The sequence below is a fragment of the Urocampus carinirostris genome, chromosome 1 (genome assembly GCF_059441175.1).
Source record: "Urocampus carinirostris isolate Australia breed hairy pipefish chromosome 1, RoL_Ucar_1.0, whole genome shotgun sequence".
In the NCBI taxonomy this organism is placed as follows: Eukaryota; Metazoa; Chordata; class Actinopteri; order Syngnathiformes; family Syngnathidae; genus Urocampus; species Urocampus carinirostris.
In genome coordinates, this window is record NC_142349.1 from 63,227,270 (window position 1) to 63,244,827 (window position 17,558).

Here is a 17,558-nt window from a genome sequence, read left to right on the forward strand (position 1 = left end):
AATAAAAGTCAAGTCATGTTTATTTGTGATGCCCTTAATCACAAGGAACCTCAAAGGGCTGCACAGACCACAGACTATTTCAGACTATTGACTATTATCTGATCTAAAACCTACATGAGGGCAAGGAAAAACTCAATAACCCCAGCATGAGGAGAATGAATAAACCTTATTATTGATTTGTGTTCTATTCAAGCTACTTCAGTAGATGATTAGTAAAAGAAAAGTCCATAAACCGGGCAGCACGGCGGCGCAGTGGATAGCGCGCGTGCGGCACAGTTTTAAGGTCTTGGGAACCTCCTGTGTGGGTTCAAATCCAGCTACCGGACTTCCTGTGCGGAGTTTGTATGTTCTCCCCGTGGTTGCGCGGGTTTCCTCCGGGCACTCCGGTGTCCTCCCACATCCCAAAGACATAAATTTCAGGTGGATTGGCCGATACAAATTGTCCCTAGGTGTGACTGAGCGAGTGAGTTGTCTGTCCCTGTGTGCCCTGCGATTGGCTGGTGTCCCCTGCCCACTGCCTGATGATTGCTGGGATGGGCTCCAGCACCCCCGCGACCTTACTGAGGATAAGCGGTGCAGCTAATGAGATGAGATGAGAAGTCTATAAACCCAAGCGTGTCAAAAGAATTCACCTAAAGTGTGTGTAGCCACCCTTCAGAATAACTGAACAAGGTTTATCTGTTTTCCTGACATAATGATCTGAAACCCCATGTGGTGCTCCAAAAAGGAGAGACGAGTTTTGAAAAGAATAAACTAAGCTCTTTCATTCAATTGGTAAATAAATTATTTGTTACAATAATTTATTTACCAATTGAATGAATTATTTGTTACAATAATTTATTTACCACCTATATTTGCTACACCATGTAACTAAAAAACAGGAAAATGGCTGATTTAGATGGAGTTTTTTTTTCCCTGTTGTTATCTCCAATGGGGCGGCAGTAGCTCAGGAGGTAGAACGCTCGTCTTGGGATCAAGGGATCCCAGTTCGAATCCCGGCTCGTCCGTGTTACATGTCGAAGTGTCCTTGGGTAAGACACTGAACCCCTAATACCCCCAATAAGCAGGTTAGCGCCTTACATGGCTGCAAAGCCGCTATTGGGAAATGTGGAGCGCTTTGGGAAGTCATTGACTTGAAAAGTGCTATATAAATGCAGATCATTTCATTCCATTTCAATGTTATTAAATCATCTGTTTCTCAGAATTGGTAAAACATAAAAAACATAATTTATTATTCAGACTAAGCTTTACAAATAGAACAGCTTGCAAAAATAACCTCCTGTTTCAAAATAACGGTTAACACTTCATACCCTCAACCAACAAGTTAGGTTAAAAAATAAATAAAAACAGATTAAAGTAAAAACTAGTTCACTTCATTCACTAACCTGTCCTAACAAAAGAGAGCATCCAGTGTAGCAAGAAAATACAACACTTGTTAGAACCTCATCATAAAATAAAAGAAGAAGATGCAAAATGAAATAAGGCAAAAAGCAATAACAACAGCATCAGATGCGCCGATGTTCAATACCACGCTCGCTGCTCAAGTTTGGTCCTTTCGATCTGATTTGATTGTTGTTTTTCTCTTGGTGTCTGGATACTCAGGCACTACTTGTTGGATGTAATTAGTTGTCTATAAGGATGGGACGGCTTTCCTACACCATGATACCCAACCAGATAAGCCATGTGAAAATAGATGGCTTGTACTTGTCCAGTTCTTATCAGATGACGGCTTTGGATCGCATCTCACTGTTGTTGGGCTTTTTTTTTTGGGAAGCGATGGCAAACCACTCTGACGCAATGTCCTTTTTTATTTATCTCGTCAAGTCAAGTCACATTTATTTGTATAGCCATTAATCACAACCCCTCTAAGGACTGCACAGGTTACAGCGACACCATCCCCTGAACTTAAACCAACATGCAGGCGAGGAAAACCTCAAAACCTCAGCATGAGGAAAATAAGAAACCTTGAAACGGTGCCTGCAGCACGGAGACGCAGTGGTTAGCGCGTGTGCGGCACAGTTCATGTCATGGGAACCTGTCGTGGGTTCAAATCCAGCTTCAGACTTCCTGTGCGGAGTTTGTATGTTCTCCCCGTGCTTGCGTGGGTTTCTTCCGGGCACTCCGGTTTCCTCCCACATTCCAAAAACATGCATTTCAGGTGGATTGTCCGGTCCAAATTGTCCCTAGGTGTGAATGAGCGAGCGAGTTGTCTGTCCCTGTGTGCCCTGCAATTGGCTGGCAACCAGTTCAGGGTGTCCCCTGCCCACTGCCCGGAGATGGCTGGGATGGGCTCCAGCCCCCCCACGACCCTAATGAGGATAAGCGGTACGGCTGATGAGATGAGATGAGATGAGAAGGTGCCTTACAAGTGGTAATCCCACTCACAGGATGACAGGGTGCAATAGATTTAACTTTGAGTAACAGTACACAGAACATGGTGAACATTGTAGGGATCTTTCTAGCTTTATTTTGAAAATCGTTAGGATTGAAACCGATTATGTCGTGATTGCCGAAGTGAAGACACCTGTGGCAATCGTTTGGCGCGTCTGATTTGCTGACGTTCACTTCTTAAGCGGTCAGCGTCCAGACAAGGACGTCCGATCGTACTCCTGTGTGTTTCGCCAGATTAAGCAAGTAAATGAAATGAAATGATCTCCATTTCTATAGCGCTTTTCAAGTCAATGACTTCCCAAAGCGCCTACAATGTGCTCCACATTTCCCAATAGCGACCTTGCAGCCTTGTAAGGCGCTAACCTGCTTATTGGGGGTATTAGGGGTTCAGTGTCTTACCCAAGGACACTTCGACATGTAACACGGACGAGCCGGGATTCGAACTGGGATCCCTTGATCCCAAGACGAGCGCTCTACCTCCTGAGCTACTGCTGCCCCAAGCAAGTACCAAAGACCACTCTCGTGTTTTGATTTCGACCTGTTTCTGCCCCGCGTTTACGAGCTACTCTCCTGCCCTGGCCATCGACCTGCCCGCTAAGACGTATTGATTCTGCCTACCTGCCACGGGACTGCCGTCCGTCCGATCGCTGCGAACCTTCCGCTCCCGCTAAGAGAAGTGCCACTTCCGCGTCACGAGCGACCAGCTCCCCACAATCAACGATCACTGGATCGTGGGTGCCAGCTTACATCTCATTTCAAATAAAACTAAGAAACTAACGCAATTGGGTTCCCGTCTCCGTTCCTGGTTCCTGACAGATTATTCTTTACTGCAATCAGTAGATGAATTTGCTTCTGGGTGTTGCTGGTGCTCCACCATAAATCTTTTTTTCTCTGAAGGATGCTAACATTTCCTACACTGATATAAAATTAAATCACGTTATTACTTTGAGTTCTTTGAGTTGTGATGAGAATTACTAATGCCACGAAAATGAATTAAATGAACCAGGCCGATTGAAATAGCACACACAATTTATTAACACAGAGAATCAATGATAGGGGAAAAAAGGGAGGGGAAGACGCCAGAGCTTATGGGAGTTTTTGACCGCTACAATGCTAGTCAATTTGCGGAGATTTCCTTGTAAAGAAATTAAACGCTCATTACCAAGAACCTTCAAAGATGCCGTTAAATCTGAAACCGTCTTCTTACTTTTGGTGCGTAGAGATTTGGTTTTCGTGCTCCGGATGGTCGCAAAACTGTACTCTGTGGATAAAATTTGAGCACTTTTTTGAGGGACTACAAGCATCTAACTACCTTGGTTTCCGCCAATTAATTTGCAAGGTTATATTCTTTATTTATGTCAAAAAAAAAATATTTATTTTATATATATTGTTTTTTGTCTTTCATTAGCATCTTATAAGCATCACGGCGACGCGGTGGTTAGCGCGTGTGCGGCACAGTTCTGAGGTCATGGGTTCAAATCCACCTACAAACCTTTCTGTGCGGAGTTTGCATGTTCTCCCCGTGCTTGCGTGGGTTTCCTCCGGGCACTCCGGTTTCCTCCCACATTCCAAAAACATGCATGTCAGGTTAATTGGCCGGTCCAAATTGTCTCTCGGTATGAATGAGCAAGTGAATTATCTGTCCCTGTGTGCCCTGCGACTGGCTGGCAACCAGTTCAGGGTGTCCCCTGCCCACTGCCCGGAGATTGCTGGGATGGGCTCCAGCACCCCCACGACCTTACTGAGGATAAGCGGTGCAGATAATGGATGGATGGATGGATAGCATCTTACATGACATCGACCAATAGGAGACAGGCATCTTCGAGTCGTACGTGCAAACACAGCCAAATTTGAATTTTGTTCTGGGGCATGCAAGATCATCTGTTCTTGATGTGGTATAGTAGGGGAAAATCTATAACAAGCGGCCAAAAAACAAAACATCATAAGCAGTGTTCGCTCTAAGCTGCGCGCGTGCGCAATTGCGCACTGCTCGCACATTCGCGGCGCACAAGAAAATCTAGCCAGCGCACAAAAATGAGGGCTCAAAATTACTAATTAAGAAGCGACTCAAGTCAAAGTTACAGTGCATGAGGGTAAAAATTCACGGGTTTCCCTGACGTTGTGTCCTAAATTGGGTATTTTGAAGTCGAGTCGAAGGAGAACGAAGTTGAGTAGTTAGTATAGTTTGTCGGGGAACCGGCTGCTTCGGCTCGGCTCACTAAAAGGTACCGGCTCTTTGGGTTGTTTATGCTTCTTTAATCCCAACATGACCAAATATTATGTAAAATTATGCACAAAATGACTTAAAGGGGGTAATAAAACTAAAAAGAAAAAAATACCAAAATGAAAAAGCAGTAAAAAAGCTGAGAAAAAAAAAGAAAAAAGAAGGAAAAATTTAGAAAAAAGCTATAAAGAAAAGAAAGAAATGTAGGAAAAAAGTATAGAACAAAAAGAAAAAAGTAACAGCTCGGAAAAAATAAACTCAATGAGATTTTTTTAAAAGAATTTTTAAAAAAGTAGAAAAAAAAACACGGAAAAAAGAAGAAAAAGTTTGTGTTGCATTCAAATAATTTCCAAATATATCAAGTGAATCGTGTTGCCAACATTGTACTTCCACTCAAAAATGTGAGTAAGTACAGTTCTGTATCTTACAACCGACCGAATAAGCCCCCAAAAATGTTAAAATTATGCGACAAAATATTTTAGGAAATAAAAAGAAATGGATATCTTGTGAAAGAATTGTAAGAACAAACGACGTTTGTAGGCCATACAACCTTTGTACATGAGTCAATTCATTCAAAAGAGAAAAATCATTTTGCATTGCCGGAAACTCAGCAAAATGTAACTTGATGTCAAGTTTTGGACATGTTTGATCATGAATTATCTTGCCACACTTGGGATTATGGTTGCTCACTGTTGTTTCAAGCGCTGCTCACCGACTTTGTGTGAACGCTCAGACCTGTGGAAAATTACAGGGAACATTGATCATAAGGTGGGGATACCCTATTCTGGGGTTCGACTGCACGTTTCACTCTTTTCGTGAATTTAATCTCACTCGTGCATCTTTTCCCATCCGGCAAGTCCTGCTTGTCACACTAGAAGAGGTGAAACGGCCACAGCTCTTTTCCCCCGGTGATTTATCCGTGAGTTCAAAAAATGAAGGAACGAGTCGAACTGACCTTTTCTAAATATCAGGCGAGATTATAAATAGCTGACGTGATATTCATATTTTGACCCCTGCACATTAAATGAGGTAGAGATGGACTCGGTGCAAATTGCTGCTCGGGAATTAAACTGCATGAAATGATGGCCATTTAAATGAACAATTTGTGTTGCTCTAACCCTGTAAACGAGTGGATGGAGCCAATGAATGGAGTTGATGTTTTTTTTCCAGTATTCAACTTCCTTCCATTTCAACCGAAATGTTAATTATTGGTCCTTCTAAATGCTGTGACTTATTCTCAAAAACTACTGCGAACATTGACAAATGTCACATCACACAGAGTGACTCAGTTAAAAGTTTAGGTGTCATATTTGACCACGATCTGTCCTTTCAAACACATGTGAAGAAAATGACTAGAACCGCTTTGTTCCATCTCCGTAACATTGCAAAAATTCGTCCTATACTGTCTCAGTCGGATGCGGAGATTATAATTCACGCGTTTGTTACCTCCCGTCTCGATTACTGTAATGCACTACTCTCCGGTCTCCCGAAGTCCAGAATCAAAAGTCTTCAGCCGGTACAAAATGCTGCAGCGAGACTATTAACTAGGACAAAAAAGTCTGATCACATCACGCCGATTTTGGCTAACCTGCATTGGCTCCCTGTTCGCCTAAGATGTGATTTCAAGGTTCTCTTAGTATTATACAAAATCATACATGGACTTGCTCCCTCATATCTTTCAGATCTGAATTTCCCCTATGTTCCGGTCCGAAGCCTTCGTTCTGAGAGCGCCGGTCTTCTGGTGATCCCAAGAGCCAAGAAGTGTTCCGCTGGTTCGAGAGCGTTCTCCATCCGGGCACCGGTGCTGTGGAATGCTCTTCCCCCTGAGATCCGTTCTGCAACCTCATTGGAAATATTTAAATCTAATCTTAAAACACACTTCTACTCTATAGCATATGAATAACCTATACTTTTCGTGGACAATATCTCTGTATTATTTGTGATTGCAACATCCTTTGCTGTCTGGTAATCCTGAAAGGGGGATGCCATATGTGCGTTCTCTTCTCAAGGAATCTTCATTTTCCTCATGTTGTGGTTTTTGAGTTTTTCCTTGCATGTTGGTTCCAGATCAGGAGATGGTGTAATAATAGTCTGAAAAAATAGTCTGTGAAATATAACCTGTGAAGCCCTTTGAGACTCTTTGTGATTAAAGGCTAAACAAATAAAAATGACTTGACTTGACTCCAGAGATCGCCGATCTCTGCCAAGGACTGAACTCCAAAGAAAATACACAAGACACCCGTATGTGATGGCACAAGCCTACAGTTTCATGAGGCTGCTAACCTGTACGTTTTGGGCACTAGGCACCGGAGTTGCTCGCTAGTGATGCGTTCTTTTACATTTAGTAAATTAGAATGATTACCGTAAATTCCGGACTATAGAGCGCACCTGATTATAAGCCGCACCCACCGCATTTTAAGAGGAAAACCGATTTTGTACTTACACAAGCTGCGCCTGTATATAAGCCGCACGCGCCCATATTAAAAAAAATGTAACACAAAATTAACCCAGTACCGCGATTGTAACAGAATATCCTTCATTAAAATACACAGTCCAAAAATCACAGCCGGCAAAATGAACGGAAAATGATACCGGTACTTAAGGTTTGATGCAGACCGGCAGAGTCCGGGTCCCGTTGAATGTAATCCAAAGAAAAAAATGTATATTGTTGAAGATAAGACCAATTTGTTGAAGAAGATAAATCGAGAAATCGTCTCATAAGTGTTCACAGAGAATGCAGGAATCAGTGACGTAAGAGGGAGCTCTTTTTATTGATACAACAATTTCAACAAGAAACTCAGCGAATCTCAGATATGCGTGGGTCTTTATAGTTTCAACACAGCATGTGTAACCGGTCTAGCCCCGTCCCTTTCACGTGGCATGCCCAGGGTGCCTTCCTTATTTGGAAGTGTTTTTAAGTTTGGGTCAGTTTGCCCTTTGCCGTTATCTCTTGTCCTCCCTTAAGGAGAATTGTTTATACTAATTCGTCCGCTGAGACCTTCCGGAACTGTAAGCAACATTTCTACATGTCAGCAAGTCTCCTGAACAAATGTATGCAAATCTATTCTACAAATGCAAGTTTCTGTTCTACAACAATATTTCCAAAGGTAAGGGTGGGAAAAATATATATCCACTATTGTCCGCCATGTCCACAAACACTCACCTTTACCGGTCCCCACTTCCCGTCAGCCCGCGTTTGTTACGCCCCTTCTTTTTAATTCGCCCGTCCAAAACATATCAGAATAAGTGTCCAAAATAAATACAAATAAATACATTACAAAAATATACAGTTGCAAAAACATATTATACATGGTTACACATATTTACAAAGAAAGACGATACACCTAGAGAGTTTTCAAAGCTTTAATAATAATAATATAACTTTCATCCTGGCAGTTAATGGTAGCAACACGCTAGCAACACGCTCGCAACACAGTAAACGGGTCTGTTAAAAAAATCATACCGTACTTGTAAAATTCACGGTAAACCGTCCTCATCTTCCTCCTTAGGACTGAAGCCATCAAAGTCGTCTTCCTCAGTGTCGGAAAGAAACAGTGTCATATCGTATTTACTCATCTTCATTCATGAAATTGCGTCGTCTGCTACAAGCCACGTGAACTCCTCTTTCCACGATGCTTTTAATGTACGTTTACGTTTTGTAGCGTCATCAATTTTGTTATCTTCTTTTGAATCTTTCTTCTGGGGCTGAGGTTTTGGCTTGATTCCTAACCACTTCTCCATTTTTGTTGTGTTCTCTGTGCGTCTATTTTGGAAAATGATATGCAAATGCACGACCTTATAATGCTCGGGAAAGCACAAAGTTATTCGATGCAGGCTTCTGATTGGCTGCCAAGTATGCAAATTGCCAAACAAACGGAAAATCCGAAATTTCCAAACTGAACGAAGATTTCGAAATCGGATTAAAGCAAACGTTTGATTTGAAAAATAAATTTTTTTTTTTCTTGAAAAAGTTGTCAGCCACCCGGTTGGAGACGTTTTGTAAGTTGTACGCCCGACGAAAAAGATGCACGCCCCGGGCGTCCGGGCAAACATTATTTTTGACACTGTCTTAGGTGTGACCCGGCCGAAACACGAACCAGCAACCTCCCAGTCACAGGGCGGGCGCCGTACCCCCAAAGCCACTGAGCTAATAATAATAAGCTAATAATAATTTATTTTAGGTCATAATAACAAGACAAGTGCAAATAGTTTTACTCAAACAAAACAAAACAAACACAAACCAGGACAGGACTAATAGGGTCCTTTACATACGGTATCTGGCTTACTGTTTACATTCTAGTAAGTAGTAACTGTATCAAATTACATTATTAAAGTAACCCCTCCAACACTGTTTATCGTAGGTAACGATGTATTTTGTGGTCACTTGAGAGGGTATTCCTCGAGAGCGGCAAAAGCGGCCCCGACTCCCTCCTACTCGCCCATCGATGCACACAATGTAAGGAAGCAGTCATCCGATTGTTTCCTTCCCGTCACGAAGCAGGCGGCTACGAAACGGGAGAGTCCCGACCGGGCCTCGGCGGACTGACCTGGCCCCTCTCTCCGTGAGAAGATCCTGCCGACACTTGCGACTAGTGTTCCCTCTAAGCTGCGCGCGTGTACAATTGCATACTGCTCGCACATTATCAGTGCACAAGAAAATCTAGCCAGCACACAAAAATGAGGGTTCAAAATTACTAATTACGAAGCGACTTAAGTCAAAGTTACAGTGCAAGAAGGTAAAAATACACGGGTTCCCCCGATTTTGTGTCCTAAATGCAGTATTTTGAAGTCGAGTCGAAGGAGAACGAAGTTGAGTAAAGTTAGTAGAGTTTGTCGGGGAACCGGCTTCTTCGGCTCGGCTCACTAAAAGGAACCGGCCCTTTCGGGTCCTAAACGGCTCTTTAGGTTGTTTTGGCTTCTTTAATCCCAACATGACCAAATATTATGTAAAATTATGCACAAAATGACTTAAAGGAAGCGGGGAATAGAACAAAAAAGAAAAAAATACCAAAATGTAAAAGTAGTGAAAAGCTGAGAAAAAAAAGAAACAAAGGGAAGAGAAAAAAGAAGTACAAATTTAGAAAAAAGCCAGAAAAAAAGAAAAGAAAGAAATGTAGGGAAAAAGTAAATAGAGAACAAAAAGAAAAAAGTAACAACTCAGAAAAAATAAACACAATGAGATTTTTTTTAAGGAATTTTAAAAAAAGTAGAAAAAAAAACACGGAAAAAAGAAGAAAAAGTTTGTGTTGCATTCAAATCAGTTTCAATTATATCAAGTGAATCGTGTTGCCAACATTGTACTTCCACTCAAAAATGTGATTAAGTACAGTTCTGTATCTTACAACCGACGAAATAAGCCCCCAAAAATGTTAATATTATGCGACAAAATATATCAGTAAATAAAAAGAAATGGATATCTTGTGAAAGAATTGTAAGAACAAACGACGTTTGTAGGCCGTACAACCTTTGCAATAGTACATGAGTCAATTCATTCAAAAGAGAAAAATTATTTTGCATTGCCGAAAACTCAGCAAAATGTAACGTGATGTCAGGTTTTGGACATGTTTGATAATGAATTATCTTGCCACACTTGGGATTATGGTTCCTCACTGTTGTTTCAAGCGCTGCTCACCGACTTTGTGTGAACACTCAGACCCGTAAGGAAAATTAGAGGGAACATTGCTTGCGACCCCCCTTCGTCCACATGCTGATTATCGGCCAGCTCTGTTTTTGTGTGCGAAGATTTGATGTTGGCACTCGTGCCTTGCGGAAACGATCCCCGATTGTGTTTGGGTAGAGGCTGTCGTCATGAGGCGCAACCGGCGTGTTTATTTGTTAGGTAATTACAACAATGAACAAAAACGTGATGTTACCTCACTCATATACAGTGTTGGGCGCGTTACTGAAAAACAATATTTTGTCACAGTTACTTCATTTAAAAGTAATTCATTTACCTAAATTGCTGTATATACTCTTATAGAAGACCATCCCTTATAAGCTTTAAAGAAGCCACATATACTGTACATACATCCAAGTCAAATCAAGTCATGTTTATATGTGACACCCTTAATCAAAAGGGGTCCCAAAGGAATGCGAAAACCACAGACTATTGCAAACTACAGACTATTATTACACCATCCCCTGATCTAAAACCTACATAAGGGCAAGGAAAAACTTAAAACCTCAGCATGAGGAAAATGAAGAAACCTTGAGAAGGGACCGCACAAGAGGTAATCCCCCTTCCAGGAGGACCAGGTTGCGAAGGATGTTGCAGCAATGAAAATAAAAATATATGTATAAAATAGAATAAAAAATAAAATAATAAGGATGACCATCCACCCAACTATCCATCCATTTATCCATCTATGTATCCATCCATCCATCCATCCATCTATTTAAAATACCTCCAACTGTCTTTCTTCGTTTAACTAAGATAAATGCAAAGATTGCCAAACTAGTCAAGTCAAGTCATGTTTATTTCTGTAGCCTTCAATCACAAGGAGCCTTAAAGGGCTACACAGACCACAGACTATTGCAAACTACAGAGTATTATTAAAACATCCCCTGATCTAAAACCTACATAAGGGCAAGGAAAAACTCAAAACCTCAGCATGAAGAAAATGAAGAAACCTTAAGAAGGGACCGCAAATGAAGCAATCCAGGATGACCAGGTTGCAATGGATGGTGCAGCAATAATAATAAAGTATAGAATATAATAATAAATATAACAATAAATATATAAAAACTACAAAATAGAATAAAAGGATGACCATCCACCCAGGGACGGAAAAACTGGTCGGTAGCCGGGACTGGGAGAACAAACCGTGGTCGGGGTCGGAAACGAGTCATAAGCCAGAACGGGGGAGTGGACATAGTCAGGGACAGAAAGAGGTCGTAAGCAGGGACGGGAGAGCAGATGAGGTCAGGATCAAAACAGGTCGTAGCCGGGGATAGACGGGACAGGGGACTGACAAGACTGCGTTCAAATAGTGACAGGGAGCCAATCAGAACCCACAGCGGTTGGAGCCAAATGAGCAGGCACAGTAATCATGACAATATCACCTAATTAGAGCTTTAAATAAGTCAATGAGTCACAACAGCAGAACTATTTTTGAAGGTCCCTATTTTTTGACAATGGCAATTTTATATAAAAAATCACACTCTAGGTATTTTTGCCATACAGTGTCCATGCCTTTGTGATGTTATAACTTTGTAATTTCTGATTTGTTTTTGTTTTTTTTCAAACAAATCAAAAGATTATTGCTAACTAGACTATTATTACACAATTACCTGAGAAAATATTCATTTTAAACTTTTTAAGGACACCTCAAACTACACTTACTTGAAAAGATTAGAAGTTTTCATAACTTACCAGATTTTTCTATATGGACTTTTGCAGTGAGTGTAATGGAAATAGTTACTTTCCCTGGTAACTAGTAACTTTTACTCGAGTAACTAGCCATGCCAAGTCAAGTTATGTTTATTTGTATAGCCCTTAATCACTCAATGAAATGAAATGAAATGATATGCATTTATATAGCGCTTTTCAAGTCAAGACTTCCCAAAGCGCTTTACATTGTGCTTCACATTTCCCAATAGCGGCCGTGATCTGTGCAGCCATGTAAGGCGCTAACCTGCTTATTGGGGGTATTGGGGGTTCAGTGTCTTACCCAAGGACACTTCGACATGTAACACGGACAAGCCGGGATTCGAACTGGGATCCCTTAATCCTAAAACGATCGCTCTACCTCCTGAGCTACTGCCGCCCCCCACTCAAAGGGCTACACAGACCACAGATTATGGCAAACCACAGACTATTATTACGCCATCCCCTGATCTAAAACCTACATGTCAATCAAGAGTCTTCCTGGAACCTAAGTCATGATTTTGCAATGTGACAGTCATTTAGACCTCTCTGCAAAACTGCAAAGAAAAAGTTAAAGTCAAATACCATCAGTTCAACGATAGTCAGCGATCCCATGGCAGATGCTGCTCAGGCAGAACGGGGCTTCCAACAACTGTTGTTGAAAATCCCATTCATCAATGTGAAGCACATCAAAGAGGTTGTGCGGGAATCCGCGCAGGAGATGCTGTCTTTGAGTAGCCAGATAGGGTTCCTTTTTCTCATCTGCACCGCATGATCTGTGAAGAAAGCTCACAAGCGGCCCCTGTGAAGCCTTTCATCCTCCGAGATGCTTTCTATCATAGCACACAGAGCTAGCTGAAAATGAAGGCAAGTGATTGCATGACCCGGTGTCATGAAGCGGTACGTTGCAGTCCACCAAAGGCGCAATATCACAGAGGAGAGGCTAAAGGCGACAGCACAGCAGCTCAAGGGCGGCGGTTTTGATGGGGCCAACACAAACATATCATCATTCTTTTCAGCTGTTTACTTTGGAGCACTTTCCTTGCTGCTGTTTTTCTCTGATGAGCGTTCATCAATGAGTGAACAACAATGTAGTTGTTTTTATGTGTTCTTTTCCAAATAATACCCTTTTTTGTCACCCATGAAAGTTATTAGAGATACTGCTGACTCAGTAAAAAATTTAGGTGTCATATTTGACCACAATCTGTCCTTTCAAACACATGTGAAGAAAATTACTAGAACCGCTTTCTTCCATCTTCGCAACATTGCTAAGATTCGTCCTATACTGTCTCAGTCGGATGCAGAGACTATAATTCACGCGTTTGTTACCTCCCGTCTCGATTACTGTAATGCACTACTCTCCGGTCTCCCGAAGTCTAGAATCAAGAGTATTCAGCTGGTACAAAATGCTGCAGCGGGGCTATTAACCAGGACAAAAAAGTCCGATCACATCACGCCGATTTTGGCTAACCTGCATTGGCTCCCTGTTAGCCTAAGATGTGATTTCAAGGTTCTCTTAGTATTATACAAAATCATACATGGACTTGCTCCTTCATATCTTTCAGATCTGAATTTCCCCTATGTTCCGGTCCGAAGCCTTCGTTCTGAGAGCGCCGGTCTTCTGGTGATCCCAAGAGCCAAGAAGTGTTCCGCTGGTTCGAGAGCGTTCTCCATCCGGGCACCGGTGCTGTGGAATGCTCTTCCCCCTGAGATCCGTTCTGCAACCTCAGTGGAAATTTTCAAATCTAATCTTAATCTTAATCTGAAAAAAATGGTCTGTGTGATTTCCTGCTCAGACAGAGTATTGACCTGAAGGGCGATAAACAATTAATACAAAAATCGGCTGTGACATAGAGGACCGCATGACAAGAGCCTCAAACATTTCGATATTTTGAGACACAGCGAGTAAATTTCAGTGTTCATCAGGAATTAGTGCAACACGGGCTTTCTTTAAAGAGTGTGCAACATGAAGCCCTTTGAGACTCTTAGTGATTAAGGGCTATACAAATAAAAATTACTTGACTTGATTTCGCGCACACCACATGCATGGACTTTTTTTTATTACCTAACTGTTGATCAGCACATAGACTTAATTTATAGAGAAAGAAACAGTTCTTGTTTATTTTGCAATTCATATATTGCTTTCTTGCTCTGCCTATCAAGTAATGAATAAGATTTAGATTCAATTATTTGAAAATCTGACTGTGCCTCACCAGAAAAACGTGGTGCAAACTCAAAGGGCTGCAATTTTGAAAGCAACACAATTTCTTCATAATAGCTAAGACCACTTCTCTAATCTGCCCATTCACTTTCCCAAGGCCACCCAAACCCATTGAAAATTCAGCGGAGGGTTGAAGAAATACGACCTCCCTCCCTCATGTCACGTCGCAGAATACGAGGATGTTGCCAAGCTAAACAAGCTTCTTCCCCGATAAGGCGACGGCCATTTGTTAACGCGTCTTCAGAGAATTCCCGACACTTCCTACGCTGAAACCGGCCGACACAAAACACCGTTGTTTGGATTTTAGCCAAACGAGCCCCCGAGTGACGCAAAAGTAGCCGGCAATTTCAAGGCTGCCGTAAATCGAAACTTTCAACAAGACTCGGATCAAACGGTTGGACGGGATCAGTCACCAGCGATGGCAAAAAGTTTTTATGCAGCCAGTGAAAATGTTGATTGACCAAAGTGTATGCGGATATTAGGCTGCTGGCAAGTGTTTGAATTTGCGTATGTTGGCAGAAAGTAGAAGGAGAAACGATCAGACGTAGGCTTAACAAAACATCATAAACATACTTTTGATGAAAATACGATACAAAAATATTTCAGCAATTTTTTAGGTCATATTTTTGACAATTTGACGGGTGGACCCAAATACTGGAATGCAGGAATCAAGACAAGGGGTGCTGATAAAAGATGGTATTTATGAAATTAATGAACAAGGTACCAAGACATCACTTACAAACTATCTAAACCACAAATCAAAAATAAATCCGCGGTGTACTTGTCCCACCAAAGATCCACATTCACGCTGGACTGGATGATGAGGTTTTTATTACAGTTACTGCAGATGAATGAGTCACAACATTGGCTTTTCTGCTGGCTTTGATCTCTTTGATCTCAGTAGCAGTTCCTCTGAAAACTGCCCAAAAGCATATCAAAGAGCTTTCTTTTCAACTTACATAAAATATATTTTAGAATATCACAATACATTTTTACATCCATTTCAAGAAGATACTTTTAACAAGAGATCGTATAGTGGATTTTTAACGTTTACAATGAATTCAACATATCTTTCTTTAGTCTGAATTTTAACCAACATCATCCTTTTTAATACATATGAGAAAATAGAAATAAGAACAATAATGAGTATAAAAACGGGTACAATTTACCTGCAAATGAATGAGTCACAACATTAGCTTTTCTGCTGGCTTTGATCTCTTTGATCTCTACAAGGGGAATTAATATTTTAGTAAAACAGAAAAAAACGAAAATAAATCTAAACAGCTTGACAACATCAATCACATTACTGTGCATGTTGAGAGATTTGTCAGCTGTGGTTATAATGTTTAAAATTAACTTCTTTTGTGGAGCACCAAAAGATGTGTCTTACCAGTAGCAGTTCCCTCTGAAAACTGCCAACAAACCCCACCTCCCGGTCACATGTCAGAAGCCAAAACCAAACCCCACCCCATACCAGCAGGTGGCACTGTTGGACTCATCCTTGCAGGACACTTACCAAAAACTATACACATATTTCAGCAGGAATTTCAATAAAACAAAAGTTATTATTACACCCATTACACAAGGTACCAAGACATCACTTACAAACTATCTAAACCACAAAGCAAAAATAGATCGAACCTTACATAGAAGTGGAAATGGAAAGGTAAGTAAACATGACAGACAATGTCCCGATCCAGTAAATATAAGTTTCAGGGATGAGAGGCAGGTAGCCGGAGGTCTGACAAAGGTGTGCCCAGTTCCATGCCCACTGATTGTCGTCCTATTAAAGAAGGCTGTGTGCCAGATTCAGATATTATCCTCAAAGAAACAAAAACAAAAAATTCCCGTGGCTGTAACAAGCAGTCTTTTTCAACTGGAACAGGGACCAGAAGCTGCTGGGGTACCTTCTCACCGTCAGGACAAGGACCTTCTGCTTGCTGTCGGGACAGGCAAGGGGTGCAGCAGACAGTCCTTTGCTGCAGGAACAAGAAAAACGTGCTACTGAGGGACCTTGTCCGTCCCTGTCGGAACAGGGGATAGAACCGGCCAAGGGACCATCTCCTCGTTGCCGGGACAGGGACCTTCTCACAGCCTGGACAGGGAAGGTGTGCAACATACAGTCCTTTACCCCTAGGAAAGGGAACAGGTGAGTCCGGGGCTCATTTTCCTTCGCTGGGACCTGAAACTACTGAGGGAGCTACTCCTCACTACCAGGACAGGGATCTTCTCCTCGCTTTGGGGACTGGAAATGGGTGCGGTAGACAGTTCTTTGCACTGTGATGCAACCTGTGATCCATCTTACCCCCAAAAACTGAAGACGTCAGGCTAAATGTTAGCTGTGTTTTTAATCCATCCAAGTTTGGTTTTGATTCAAAAGTAACATCTATACTGGTTGTGTAAAAAAACATGTTTGTTGAAGTATCATGCCTGACCTGATTGACTCACAGTGGTGAAATTGAAGAAACCTTGACAAGGGACCGCACCTCAGGTAATCCCCCTTCCAGGATGACCAGGCTGCAACAGATGTTGCAAGGGCATCAACAGACGTTACACACACATCATCAACATGATATATAGGTAATAATACAATGTCCAGTTGACAGCTTCCTGTTCAAAAATCTTGACTAATGCAGTAGATTTTAGATGATGCCATACATCAGGTCCAAGTGCCTGTAAAATGGCTTGTAATGTATGCTCCGTGCAATAATCAGGCTCATTCTTTTCCCTCCAGAACAAGAACACAAGAGAATGAGGTCAACTCATAAGGTATAGGATATACAGTAAGTGTATTTCAAGTCAAGATTTAAACACTTTCACTGAGGTTGCCAATCGAATCTCAGAGGACAAAGCATTCCATAGCACAGGAGCATGAAATCAGAACGCTCTCAAACCAGTGGATTTCTTCTTGGCTCTTGGAATCACTGGTAGACTAGCATGTTTCGAATGAAAAACAGAGTATTGACCTGAAGGGCGATAAACAATTAATACAAAAATCAGCTGCATGACAAGAGCCTCAATCATTTCGATATTTTGAGACACAGCGAGTAAATTTCAGTGTTCATCAGGAATTAGTGCAACTCGGCCTTTCTTTAAAGAGCGTGCAACATGAAAGCCCTCATAGTTAGGTGGGGAAGCCTCATATTGCGGTAAAAACTCATTCAGTCTAAACCAAAGACCATTCAGGTTAAGATTGTTATCGCAAAGAAGATCATAAACAAGTAAAGCTATGGAGGCAAGCAATCTAATGTAACAACCATATAAAGAACCAAACTTCAGCTGTGCTCAGTCTTTCAATTTATCTGAACTCTTTATAGTAATTGCCACAAGACGTGAGCTGTTTTTTGAAGCCATCC